General features: G+C 38.5%; 1 protein-coding gene across 10 annotated transcripts in view; it reads left to right on the forward strand.

Moving 5' to 3' along the window:
* Cntln (centlein) overlaps positions 1-13186 on the forward strand; it is a 260522-nt gene that overhangs the window by 148170 nt on the left and 99166 nt on the right. The window lies entirely within an intron of this gene.

Below are 13186 nucleotides of genomic sequence, written 5' to 3' on the forward strand. Positions count from 1 at the left end.
GTAAAAATACATGCCACTGTGCCATAGGAGTACTGGGGTCACAGACCCTTGTCTCTAGCTTCTAGCTTTTTCCTGGGTTCCCAGAATCTACATCCAGGCTGTCAGGCTTGCTGGAGCAGATGCGCTACCCGCCTAGGCTCCAGACACCTCATGCTATTGTCTTCTTACATGCTCATTCTCTTTGTTCTTCTCTTTCTTTTAGGAGGTGGCAGGGATGCTGCAAGGGTGAAGGGCAGATATGGAGGGATTGGGAAATGAGTGGAATTGTGGTGCATGATGTGAATTTCCCAAAGAATCAATCAATAAATTACATTTTTAAATGAAATCTATTTTTTTGTGTATCATGGCTTTGATGTTATATCTAGGCATTATTTTCCTAACCTAAAGCTATAAGCATTTTATGCCATGTTTTAAAATTGTTATAAATTTATGTTTTATATTTGGCTCCATATTCCATTTAGAGCTATCCTTTGTATAAGTTATGTGTTATAGACTAAAGTTTGTTTTGTGGAAATATATGTCCAATTGTGCCAGCATCACTTTTCAAAGGATATTTTTCCCAGTAAATTGCCTTTTAACTGTGAAGTATCAGTTCATAATATTTCTTTGTACTTAAATACAAGACTCGTTTATTCCATTCATCTCAATACCTGAATTTCACAAAGACTATATACTGTTATAATAGTTGATGCTTTCCACAATGTGTTAAATTCAGTGGCAGTAATCAATTTGAATCTTCAGAATTGTTTTGACCCTTATAAACACTTTGCCCTGCTATACAAGTTCTAAGTATGAAAAACAAAAAGACTTTGAAAAACAAATTCTGTAGTGAGAGACTCAGGCAGGATCTTTGATTGGAATTGAGCTACAGCTCAGAGCTGTTTGGAGAGAGTAAAAACATTAACTATATTGAGCCTACATTTTCAAAAAGGAACATGTCCATTAATTATTTGGGTTTTTAATTTTGTGAGTACTAGATATTGTAGTGTATGTACTCTGTATGTCACATGTATAATTTGTTAGCTGCTTTGGTGGTACACACTTTTAATCTTGGGAAGCTGTTGCTAGGGAAGTGATGAGGCCCAGGCCAGCCTGGGCTCTAGAGTGAGACACAATCAGAAAAACAAACAAACAAACAAACAAACAAAACAATCTTTGTCAGATATGGAACAAAGCTTTTAAATTTTGCAGCTATCATAAATGCCATTGTGATCTTTGCTTTGATTTCTGATTATATATTGTGTCTAGAAGTGAGTTATATTTTTATGTGATGTCAGTATGTCTTTATGCAGATATAAGCCTGCCATAGGATTTATTTCTGCATGCTTTGTCTTTGAAATTTTTTATAATTTCATATTTTAATCTGCAGTATCTTTGAGAATATTTTTAGGTTGGTTAATTCTTAAGCACTTATAAAATGTGCCATTTGCTTCTTGTCTCGATGGTTTGTGATGAGAAAGGTACTGTTTGGATAATTTTTCTCCTGTGAATAATGACTAATTTCTTCCTGCTTTCAATAATTTCTCACTTTGCTTTATTTTTTCAGAAGTTTGATTCTAAGATGTCTTGGCATGGATGTCTTTGGATATAGCTTATTTTGGATTCTCTCAATCTTTTAAAACACTGGGATGAATTTGCCAAAATTCAGTTTTGGGCCATTATCTCTATAAATATTTTCATGAACAGTGTGTTCCCTTTATTCTACCATTAGAATTCCCATGACAGCTAGACTTTTGTTCCACAGATCCCGAGACACTGTTCATCAGATTTTCACCCTGTTTTGTTTCTGTATAGATTATGTCATTTCTATTCTATCTTCAAGCCAAAGCTTCCCCTTCTCTCCTCTTTCATCTCTTATATTATAGCCATGCAGTATACTTTTAAATTATAATTTTTAGTTAAAATATATATATATTTGATTATTCTTTATGTAGCCCATTTATTTATTGAGAGTTTCTATTTTATTTATAGAAGTGTTTGCCATTGTTCCTTGGAGAATTTTAGGTATGACTGCTTTAAAACCCATGTCAAGTTATTCTGACATATGTATTATTGGTGGTTTAAGTGAGAAAGGCCTTCCCAGTGGAGGACATTTGAACACTTGGTTCTCAGTTGGTGGCACTGTCTGATGAAGTTTAAGTGGTATGGCCTTGCCAGAATGAGTATGTTATTGGAGAAGGGCTTTGAGATGAAAAGTCAAGTGCCAATTCCATTTCCAGAGTGCTCTCTCTCTCTCTGTCTGTGTCTGTCTGTCTGTCTGTCTGTCTGTCTCTCTCTCTCTCTCTCTGTGTGTGTGTGTGTGTGTGTGTGTGAGTGTGTATGCACACTCCCTGTTGCAGGAGTGAGCTCTAAGCCTCCTGCTTCTGCCACCATGCCTGCTACTTGCTGCATTGTCCTACCATGATGGACTCTTGCCCTCTGAAACTATGAGCCCAAATAAACCTCTCTTGAAGTTCCATTGGTCATCTTATTTTATCACAGCAGTAGAAATGTTACTAATACAGAAGTTACTATCAGAGAGTGGACTGTTGCTGTGAAGACCCTGGCCATGTTGTTTTGGAGGAATGAGGAAGAGTTTGGAAGTTTAGACTGAAAGAGTAATTGGATCTCTGATATATAGCATCGTGTCATCAGCAAATAGGGATCATTTGACATCTTTCCCTATTTGCATCCCTTTAATGTCCATCTCTTGCCTTATTTCTCCAGATAGTTCTTCAAGCACAATGTTGAAAAGGAGTGGGGATGGTGGACATTCTTGTCTCATTCATGACTTGAGTGGGATTCTTTCAAGATTTTCTCCATTTAGGATGTTGGCGGCTGTGGGTTTCTCATATATGGCTTTTATTATGTTGAAATAAGTTTCCTCTAGCCCTGTATTCTCTAGGACTTCCATTATGAAAGCATATTGGATTTTTTTCAAAGGATTTTTCTTCATCTATGGAGATGATATTGGTGGTTTATTTTTGTTTCTAAGCCCATTTATGTGGCTTATTCCATTTGTTCACTTGCACATGTTGAACTGTTCCTCCATTTCAGAGACAAAGGAAACGTGGACATGTTGTATCATCATTTTGTTGTATGTCTATCTTCTGTTTGCAGTTACTTAAGTAAGCATTTTGAGTATGTTCATCAGGGATATTGGCTTGTAGTTTTCTGTTGTGTCTTTACCTGGTTTTGGTATTAGATTGATACTGGCTTCATGGAAGGAATTTCTGTTTTTATTCTTTTGAAAGCTTAAGAAGAATCGGTTCTGTTCTGTAGAATAATTCTGTGAATACATTGAGCCCTGGGCACTTTTTAGCTAGAGGGCGTTTAATTACTATTTGTTGTAGTTACTTTCCTGTTGCTGTGAAGAGACCTGTCTTAGTTAGAGTTTCTATTCCTGTGACAAAGCACCATGACAAAAAGCATCAATCATTGATTAAGAAAATGCCCTACAAGCCCAATCTTATGGGGGCGTTTTCTCTATTGAGGTTCCCTCGTTTCAGATAACTATACCTTGGGTCAAGTTGACATAAAACTAGCCAGCATATGACCTGTACCAGGCTTTTTGTTTTAGGGTCACCAACCAGCTCCCAAATCATGACACAAGACTTAGTATTAGTTATGAATGCTCGGCCTAGCTTAGGTTCATTTCTGGCTAGTTCTTTTAACTTAAATTAACCTGTTTCTCTTAATCCACCTTTTGCTCTGCAGTTTTTTACTGTTCTTCCTTCTGTGTATCTTACTTTCACTGCTTCTCCATTCTGGCTGGCTGGTGGCTGCCTGGCTTCTTGTCCCAGGCGTGTCCCTCTCTTTCTCCCTTGTTCTCATCTTCCTCTTGTTCTTTTTGAGCCTAGATTTCTCCTATTTATTCTCTCTGCCTGCCAGCCCTGCCTATCTTTTCTCTGCCTAGTTATTGGCTATTCAGCTTTTTATTAGACCAATCAGGTGCCTTAGACAGGCAAGGTGAAACAGATACAACACATAATTAAACACACATCCTTACGTCATTAAACAAATGCAATATAAACAAAAGTAACACATCTTTACACAGTTAAAGTAACATTCTGCATTATAAACGTATGTAACATCTTTACATAGTTAAAATAATATTCCAGGACAAGGACTCTTTTACCAAGGCAGCTTATAAAAGAAAGCATTTAGTTAGGGGCTTGCTTACAGTTTCAGAGGGTGAGTCCATGACCATTAGGGTGGTGAGCATGGCAGCAGGTGGACAGGTAGGCATTGGAGAATTAACTGAGAACTTGAATGTTTAAACAACAAATACAAGGCACAGGGAATGAGAGCCAACTGGAATAGTGTGGGCTCTTGAAACTGCAAAGCTCACCCATAATGGCACACCAGAGGTTTTATTGTATTGTGTTTCCAATTTTATATAGTTCCAGGAAATATTTTTATTTCTTTCTTGGTTTCTTCTTTGATTTGTTCATCATTCAGGAATAAGATGTTTAATCTTCATGAGTTTGTGTTTTAATTAGAAATTCGTTTGCTGTCAATTTTAAATTTTATGGCATCATGACCAGATAAGATAAAAACAGTGATTTCATGTTTTTTGAATTTATAAAGATTTGTTTTATGTCTGTGGATGTGGTCTACTTTAGAAAAGCTTTCATGTGCTGCTGAGAAGAATGTGTATTCTTTAGTTTTTGGGTGGGTATGGTGTAGATAGTTGTTAAGTCAATTTGATATATGAGAACTAATTATGATGTTTCTCTATTTTTTGTCCAGATGATGACCTGTAAAATGGAGAAAGTTGGGTATCAAAATGATCTGTTATTAATGAATTTATGTTTAGCAACATCTTCTTGGTTAACTAATGGTCTCCCTCTTTATCTCTTTAGGTTATCATTATTATTAATGTCTACTTTGGCATATATTAGGATAGCGACACCTGTTTTCTTCTTCATCCCATTGATATTAATATTTTTGTCTATCTTTTTATTCTAACGTGGTGCCTTATCTTTAAAGCAAAAATAGATGGATTTTGTCTCTTTGCCATTTATTCAGTCTATATCTTTTATTGGAGAATTGAGGCCATTGATATTTAAATTTTTATTGAAATGTGTAGGTTAATTGTCATTTTGCTGTTGATTTTTGGTGTTGTTTGTGTCCTCATTGGTACTTTGTATCTTAATAATTATGGTTTCTTAACTATTTCCCCTTCCTGGTGCTCTCCATGCATGTCCCTCTTAGGGTCCTCCTTTTTAACTAGCTTCTTTGGGGTTGTGGATTGTATGCTGGTTATCCTTTTCTTTGCATCTAATATCCACATATGAGTGAATCCATACCATGTTTGTCTTTCTGGGTCTGGGTTATCTCACTCAAGATGATTGTTTTCTAGTTCTATCCATTTGCCTACAAATTTCATATCATTGTCTTTACCACTGAGTAATAATCCATTGTGTATATATACCACATTTTCTTGATCCATTCTTTGGTTGAGGGGCATCTAGGTTGTTTCCAGTTCTGGCTATTATGAATAAAGCTGCTATGAACATAGTTGAGCAAGTGTCCTTGTGTATGTGCCCAAAAGTGGTATTGCTGGGTCTTAAAGGTTGATTCCCAATTTTCTGATAAACCACCATACTCATTTACAGAGTAGCTGTACAAGTTTGCATTCCCACCAGCAGTGGAGGAGTATTCCCCTTGTTCCACATCCTCTCCAACATAAGCTGTCATCAGTGTTTTTGGTCTTAGCCATTCTGACAGGTGTAAAATGGCATCTCAGTGTTGCTTTGTTTTGCATTCCATGATGGCTAAGGATGTTGAACATTTCAAGTGTTTCTCAGCAATTTGAGATTCTTTTGTTGAGAAGTCTCTGTTTAGATCTGTACCCCATTTTAATTGGTTATTTTGTATTTTGTTGTCTTGTTTCTTGAGTTCTTTATATATTTTGGAGATCAACCCTTAGTCAGATGTGGGGTTGGTGATGATCTTTTTTCCATTCTGTAGGCTGCTGTTTTCTCTTATTTACCATGTTCTTTGCCTTACAGAAGCTTCTCAGTTTCAGGAGGTCCCATTTATTAATTGTTGCTCTCAGTGTCTGTGCTACTGGTGTTATATTTAGGAAGTGGTCTCCTGTGCCAATGAGGGGTAGAAGGGAAGGTATGAGGGCGGTGAACATGAGGGATCCAGATGGCAGAGTTGGGGGAGGGACGGAGAGGGAGAGCAGTGAAAGAGATATCTTGATAAAAGAAGCCATTATGGGCAAGGGAGAAACCTGGTGCTAGGGAAATTCCCAGGATTCCACAAGCATAGCTCCAGCTAAGACTCCTAGCAACAGTGAAGAGGGTGCCTGAAGTGGCCTTCCTCTGTAATCAGATTAGTGACTACCCTAATTGTCATCATAGAATGTACATCCAGTAACTGATGGAAACAGATGCAGTGATCCACAGCCAAGCACTGGACTGAGCTCCTGGAGAGCAGTTGAAGAAAGGGAAGAGGGATAATGTGAGCAAGGGGGGCAGGGAGGTGGGTCAAGATCATGATGGGGAAAACTGCAGAGGTGACTGATCCAAGCTAGTGGAAGCTCAAGGACTCTGGACTGACAGCTGGGGAACCTGCATGGGGCTGAACGAGGCCCTCTGAATATGGGTGAAAGTTGTGAGGCTTGTGGGGTCTCTGACAGTGGGACCAGGACTTATACCGGGTGCATCAACTGGGTTTTTGGAACCCATCCCCTATGGTGGGATATACCTTGCTCAGCCTTGATGCAGAGGAGAGGGGTAGTCAACAGAGTGTGGCACGCCAAGCCAGACTCTGTTGACTACCCAAGGGAGGCCTTACCCACTCTGAGGAGTGGATGGGGGGTGGGATGGGTGGAGGTGGGTGTTGTCCTTTTATTTGTTATTTAATTGTTGCTGGCTGGCTAAGTCAGCAACTGCACCTCCACTGCTAGCAGCTGTGGTTAGGTTGCAAGGGCAGCAGCTGGAGGGGGTTCTGTTCCCTCCGGCTCCAACTCTTGCAAAGCTCTGAAGGGAACTTAACTAGACCTTTCTCCCTCTAATGAACTCAAGATTCAACTGCTAAGGTGGAATTCTGCTCCTCAGAGAGGCTGAATAGCAAGTAGCTCACCTCCCCTCCTTGCCCACATCTTCTAAAAAGCTCTCATGCTTCTATTTACCTCTCCTTAAAAACCCTTTTCCGCCTGGCTCCTCCCTACCACTCTCTGTCAGCTAGTTGCTGACGTGCCTCCTGACCACAGGTGAATTTTATTTAATCAAACACATCTTTACATCACTAAACAAATGTTCAGAGCATAAACAAAAGTAACAAACCTTAAAATAATATTCTACAATGGGGGGGGGAGGATGAATTGGGGATGGTGTGTAAAATGAACAAATTTTTTAAATAAAAAAAATTAAGATTTCCTATTTCTTTTCACAATCTGTCTTCTATGTTCACACCTCTCCTCTTCAACCCTAAATATTACTTTCTGTATTTTCTATAATTTGGCTTGTTGGATATAAATGTTTTAAAGCTGTTTATATTGTGGAGAGTTTTTTTTCTTTCAGTTATGATGGATTGTTTTGCTGGATATGTTAAAGACTTGGAATGCATTGCTCTGGGCTCTTCTGGTTTTCAAAATTCCCGTTGAGAAATCAGCTATTATTCTTATGGGTTTTCCTTTATATGTGACTTGTTCTTTGTTTTGTTGTTGTTTGTTTTCTCTAGTATCCTTCAATACATTTTCTGTTTTATAAATACTTTGTATTTTAACTGTGGTATGCTTTAGGGATTTTCTTTTCTATCTTGCCTATTTAGTGTTCTGTGTGCTTCTTGTATAGTGCTCTAATTCAAGACATGGAACCCTGATTTACCAGTTTACTTTAACCAGAAATCTGGCTGTTATAATTACTTTATCATTATTCCTGTACCTCTTTTTGAAATCCATACCACATCTTAAGACTCCATGGGTCTCTAGTATGTATCTACCTGTCTTTTCATTATTATTATTTTTTTTTTTTTTGTTTTTTTTTGTTTTTCGAGACAGGGTTTCTCTGTGTAGCTTTGCGCTTTCCCTGGGACTCACTTGGTAGTCCAGGCTGGCCTCGAACTCACAGAGATCCGCCTGGCTCTGCCTCCCGAGTGCTGGGATTAAAGGCGTGCGCCACCACCGCCCGGCTGTCATTATTATTTTTTAATGTCTTTATCCAACCTACTACCATTTCTTTCCTGGTCTATTAAAATAAACTTTTAAATACTTCCATGTTGGGAATGGAGAGATTGTTCCACAGTTAAGAGTGCATACAGGTCTTGCAGAGGACCTGAGTTCAATTCCAATCAACTGCCTATAACTCCAGTTCTAGGGGGCATCTGACACTCTCTTCTAGCCTCCATGAGCACTTGCATTGATAGGCACCCCCCCCATACTTACACATAATCAAAAACAAAATCTTTAAATACAAACACACACACACACACACACACACACACACACACACACACACACACACACACCTTAATCCTTACCTATTTTTGTTCTGCCAGTACTTCCTGGTGACTTGTAAAATATGATAGAGCACATGTGAAGCCCTAGGTTTTATTCTCAGAGCTGTTTTCAAAGTATTTTTGTAGCATATTCATTGCTAATAGTAATGATCAATGAACTAAAATAATTCTTAATTCCATAAAGTGATATATTATTAGATGGGATAATAATATTTATAGATAATCCTGCTTTTTCACAAAAATAATAAAGATGAATTAAATATGGTATAATTTTAAAAAATCTGACTGTTACTTGTTTTTGTATTTTTAACATTTTTACTTATAATTTCAACTTTTTATATACTCTTAAATCTAATAATTCCCATTCTAGTTATAGACACTAAAGAGATTTGCATGTCAACAAATATCTAGCAGTTTTTATAAGTAAGAATAGTTAGAAATAATAAATTGCACATGACTACATGCTTATTGATACCAAGAAATTCAGTTAAATAGTTCTGTTTTTATGAGTTGAATGGCTTGTCTCAGAGCAAATCCAAAAGTTAACTCCTGATTTAATGCCAGTGCAAATGTAGGGTAAGCAATAAAACATTTAGATGAGAAACATTAGATTAGATTAGAAAACACTAGAGGCAATAAATAAGCATTTAGAGAAGCTTATAGGAGAATATATTTGTGACCTTGTGGTAGGTAAAGATTTATATATTGAACAGTTAATATGAACTAAAATTTGATAGGGTGGACTATAGTGAACTTCTGTTCATTGGAAGATACCATTAAATGAATTTTAAAAACTACCTTAGAATGAGAAAGGGTATTTGTAGTGTTTATATTTAGAAAAGGATTAGTATCCATAACTTAAAGAATTACTATGGATGAATAAAAAAAGGACAATCAATTCTGTTAAAAAGAGAATAATACTTACCTAAGTTTCATGAAAGAGGACATCCAGATTGCAAGTATGTATGTGAATCGTGACTAGTTTGTTTTCTTTTTCCAGCTATTTCTATGGGAAGCTTGCAGCCTTGTAGATCTTTTCTGTTGAAAGTACAGTAATGCTCTAGCTATTCATCTAAGGATTGTTTTAGCTGTACCTCACAAATTCTGAAATACTGGGTTTTAATTTTTTATAAGTTCAAAATATTTTCTAACTCCTCTTGTTTTTTCTCTGAAATAAGTATTTATGTTTGAAAGAAAAAATACTTTCTGATGCTTGTTAATGTATAATAGGGAAGAATTGATTCAACACAATGGGTATACCTAGAATTTTGTAGTGGGGAAGAAAGATTGCTTTTAGCCTCATCTGTAAGCTGGAAAGGTGAGAATTAACAACTAAAGAGAGGAGTGGGATCACTGGGCAGAGAATACTAAGAGAAAACATCACAGATAAGGGAGAGGAGCTAAATTGACCTCATGGAATCCTTGCTAAAGTCAGCTCTGGGTGATGAGACATCATCTTGAGAATAGTGGAGGATGAGTGAGCAAGTTAGGCTGAGCAGATATGTGGGACAGAAGTGTTCCTGCCAAACTGACTCAGCAGAGTGTAAATCTAATACCAAATTTATCAAATGCAAAATGAGTCTGTGAGAAAATTCAGGAGGCTATCTTAAATTTAGTCAAGCAGATAATCTTTATCAGATGTAGGTTCTTTACTTTAAAATACTTGAGGATTTTCCAGACAACCCTCTGATATTGCATTCTCACTTAATTGTCCTGAGGTCATAGAAAATGCTTTGTGGCTGGAGAGATGGCCCAGTGGTTAAGAGCACTGGTTCTTCTTCCAGAGGACCTGGGTTCAATTCCCAGCACCCACATGGCAACTGACAACTGTCTGTAACTCCAGTCCCAGGGGATCTGACACCATCACACCATGGCACATAAAATAGGTTTTTAAAAAGGTTGGGGGGAGCCTGGAGAGATGGCTCAGTAGTTAAGAGCACTGGCTGCCCCTCCAGAGGTCCTAAGTTCAACTCTCAGCACCCACATGGTGGCTCACAACTGTCATAATGGGATCTGGTGCCCTCTTCTGTCAGAATACTGTATACATAATAACTCAGTCTTAAAAAAAAGCTTTGCTGCCGGGCAGCGGTGGCACAAGCCTTTAATCCCAGCACTCGGGAGGCAGAGGCAGGTTGATCTCTATGAGTTTGAGGCCAGCCTGGGCTACAGAGAGAGATCCAGGACAGGCACCAAAACTACATGGACAAACCCTGTGTCAAACAAAACAACAACAAAACAAAAACAAAAAATGCTTTGCTTTATTTTCATTTTTTAAAGGCTCACTGTGCTTAGCATGCAGTCTTATTTGGTGATAGTTCAGTAACACTTGAGTACTTATCTTCCTGTCCTTTGCGTGGAATGTTTTATGTCACCAGGGCAAGTTTTCCTGAGTGTCTTCCAGATACTGGATGCTATCAGTAGTGGAAAAAGTGAATTTTGTTTCTGTATTTCAGTGTGGATGAACTATTTTTTCCTTTTATATGTATTTATTTTACATCCTGACCACAGTTTCCCCTCCCTCCTCTCCTCTCAATCTGTCCCCCACCTTTCCTCTGCCTGCCTTCACTCCTCCTCTGTTTCTGTTCAGAAAAGGACCGGCATCTCTTGTTAACAAAACATGGCATATCAAGTTGCAGTAAGACTAGGCACCTTCCCTTGTATTAAGGCTGGGCAAGGAAACCCATTATGAAGAATAGGATCCCAAAAGCCAGCCGAAGAGTTAGAGACAGCTCCTGCTCCTACTGTTATGAGTTGCACAGGAAGACCAAGCTACACAACTGTCACACATATGCAGAGAGCCTAGGTCAGTCCCATGCAGGCTCCCTCCCTGGTCATCAGTTCAGTCTCTGTGAGCTCCTATGAGCCCAGGTTAGTTGAGTCTGGGTTTTCTTTTGATATCATTGACCCCTCTGGCTCCTACAGTCCTTCCTTCCCCCTTTCAGCAGGATCCACCAAGCTCAGTGTAATGTTTGACTATGCTCTGCATCTGTTTCCATCAGTTGCTGGATGTAGCCTCTCTAATGACAACTGGTCTAGGCACCAATCTGTGAGTATAGCAGAATATCATTAGGCATCATTACATTGAATTTTTATTCTCCAGTTTGGTTCTATCCAAGGTCTCTGGGTCATCCAGCATCTGGGTCCTGGCCTTCCAGGCAGTGTCAAGAGTGGGCTCACTCTGGTGGCATGAGTCTCAGGCTGGACCAGTCATTGGTTGTACACTCCCACAGTCTCCGCACCACCCTTTACAACAGCACATCCCATAGGCAGGACAGACTGTAGGTTGAAGGTTATGTGGCTGGGTTGGTGCCCTAGTCCCTCCACTGGAAATCTTGTCTGGTCACAGAAGATGGCCAGTTCAGACTATGTATCCCTTATTGCTAGGAGTCCTAGCTGGGGTCATCCTTGTAGATCCCTGGGAGTTTGCCTTGTACCAGGGTTCTACCTGATCCTGAAATGCACCCCCTTTCCAGTCATCTCTTTCAATACTCTATCTACCCTCCAGCTGTAGTCCCCCTACTTAACCCTTCATGTTCCCATCCCCACCTGCCCCCAGTCCACCTACAAAATTTCTTCTATTTCCCCTTCCTAGGAAGATCCAAGTATCCCCCCTCCTCCTTGGACCTTCCTTGTTACCTAGCCTCTCTGTAGCTGTAGATTGTAGACTGGTTATCCTTTACTTTACAGTTAATATCTACTTATAAGTAAGTACATACCATGTTTGTCTTTCTGAATCTGGCTTAGCTCAGCCAGGATGATTTTTTTCTAGTTGCATCCATTTGCCTGAAAATTTCATGATATCATTGTTTGTAACAGCTGAGTAATACTCCATTATTATAAATGTACCATATTTTCTTTATCTATTCTTTGATTGAGGGACATCTAGGTTGTTTCCAGGTCCTGGCTATTGTGAATAAAGGTGCTATGAATATAGTTGAGTAAGTGTCCATCTGATAGAATGGAGTGTCCTTTGGTTATATGCCTGAGAGTGTTATACCTGGGTCTTGAGATAGATTGTTTTCCAATTTTCAAATTTGGGTTATATTGTCTTTGTGATTTTTAACTGCAGAAAGCCTTTGATTGTAAAGGCTGCTTAATTAAACCAATATGTATATTTTAAAGGTATCTTGACTTTAAAATTTGGATCTATGTTGCTTTGGAAAGGAGGCTCTGCTTTTGTTTCCACAGGAAGCAAGAGGCTATGGATTTGTTCCAGATTAAGATACACCAGGTTTGACCAGCCAAGACCCCCTGAAAGGTCTCCAATGACACCATGGCCTAGATCATCCAACATCCAGAATGGTTTCAAGGCAACTGGATCAGACAATGCAGCCTCACAGACTATTCCAGTCAGGATTTAATTTTCTCAGGATCCCCATAAGATTACCAGTGCCCTCTATCAGCAGGAAGTAGCCTAGAAAACTATGCCCACATTCCCAAAAAATGGATTATGGATATTTGTCTTTGTTCAGGTTGTTGGTTACAAATTGTTATTGGCCATAGTCAATCTCTTCTAAAAGAAGAATGGAGGATATGATATAGAAATATAGGATATAGATATGATAAGATGAAAGGGTAGATTATTGAACCTACATTTAAAGAGCAACAACTTGCTTAAAATGTTTTACATTGGTATAGATTTTAGTGTACTGATACAAATTTAAAAATAATTTTGTTATACTGTATGTATATTTCTACTCTTGTTTAAGGTATTATGTATATACAACTCATT

The sequence above is a fragment of the Peromyscus maniculatus genome, chromosome 2 (assembly GCF_049852395.1).
Source record: "Peromyscus maniculatus bairdii isolate BWxNUB_F1_BW_parent chromosome 2, HU_Pman_BW_mat_3.1, whole genome shotgun sequence".
In the NCBI taxonomy this organism is placed as follows: domain Eukaryota; kingdom Metazoa; phylum Chordata; class Mammalia; order Rodentia; family Cricetidae; genus Peromyscus; species Peromyscus maniculatus.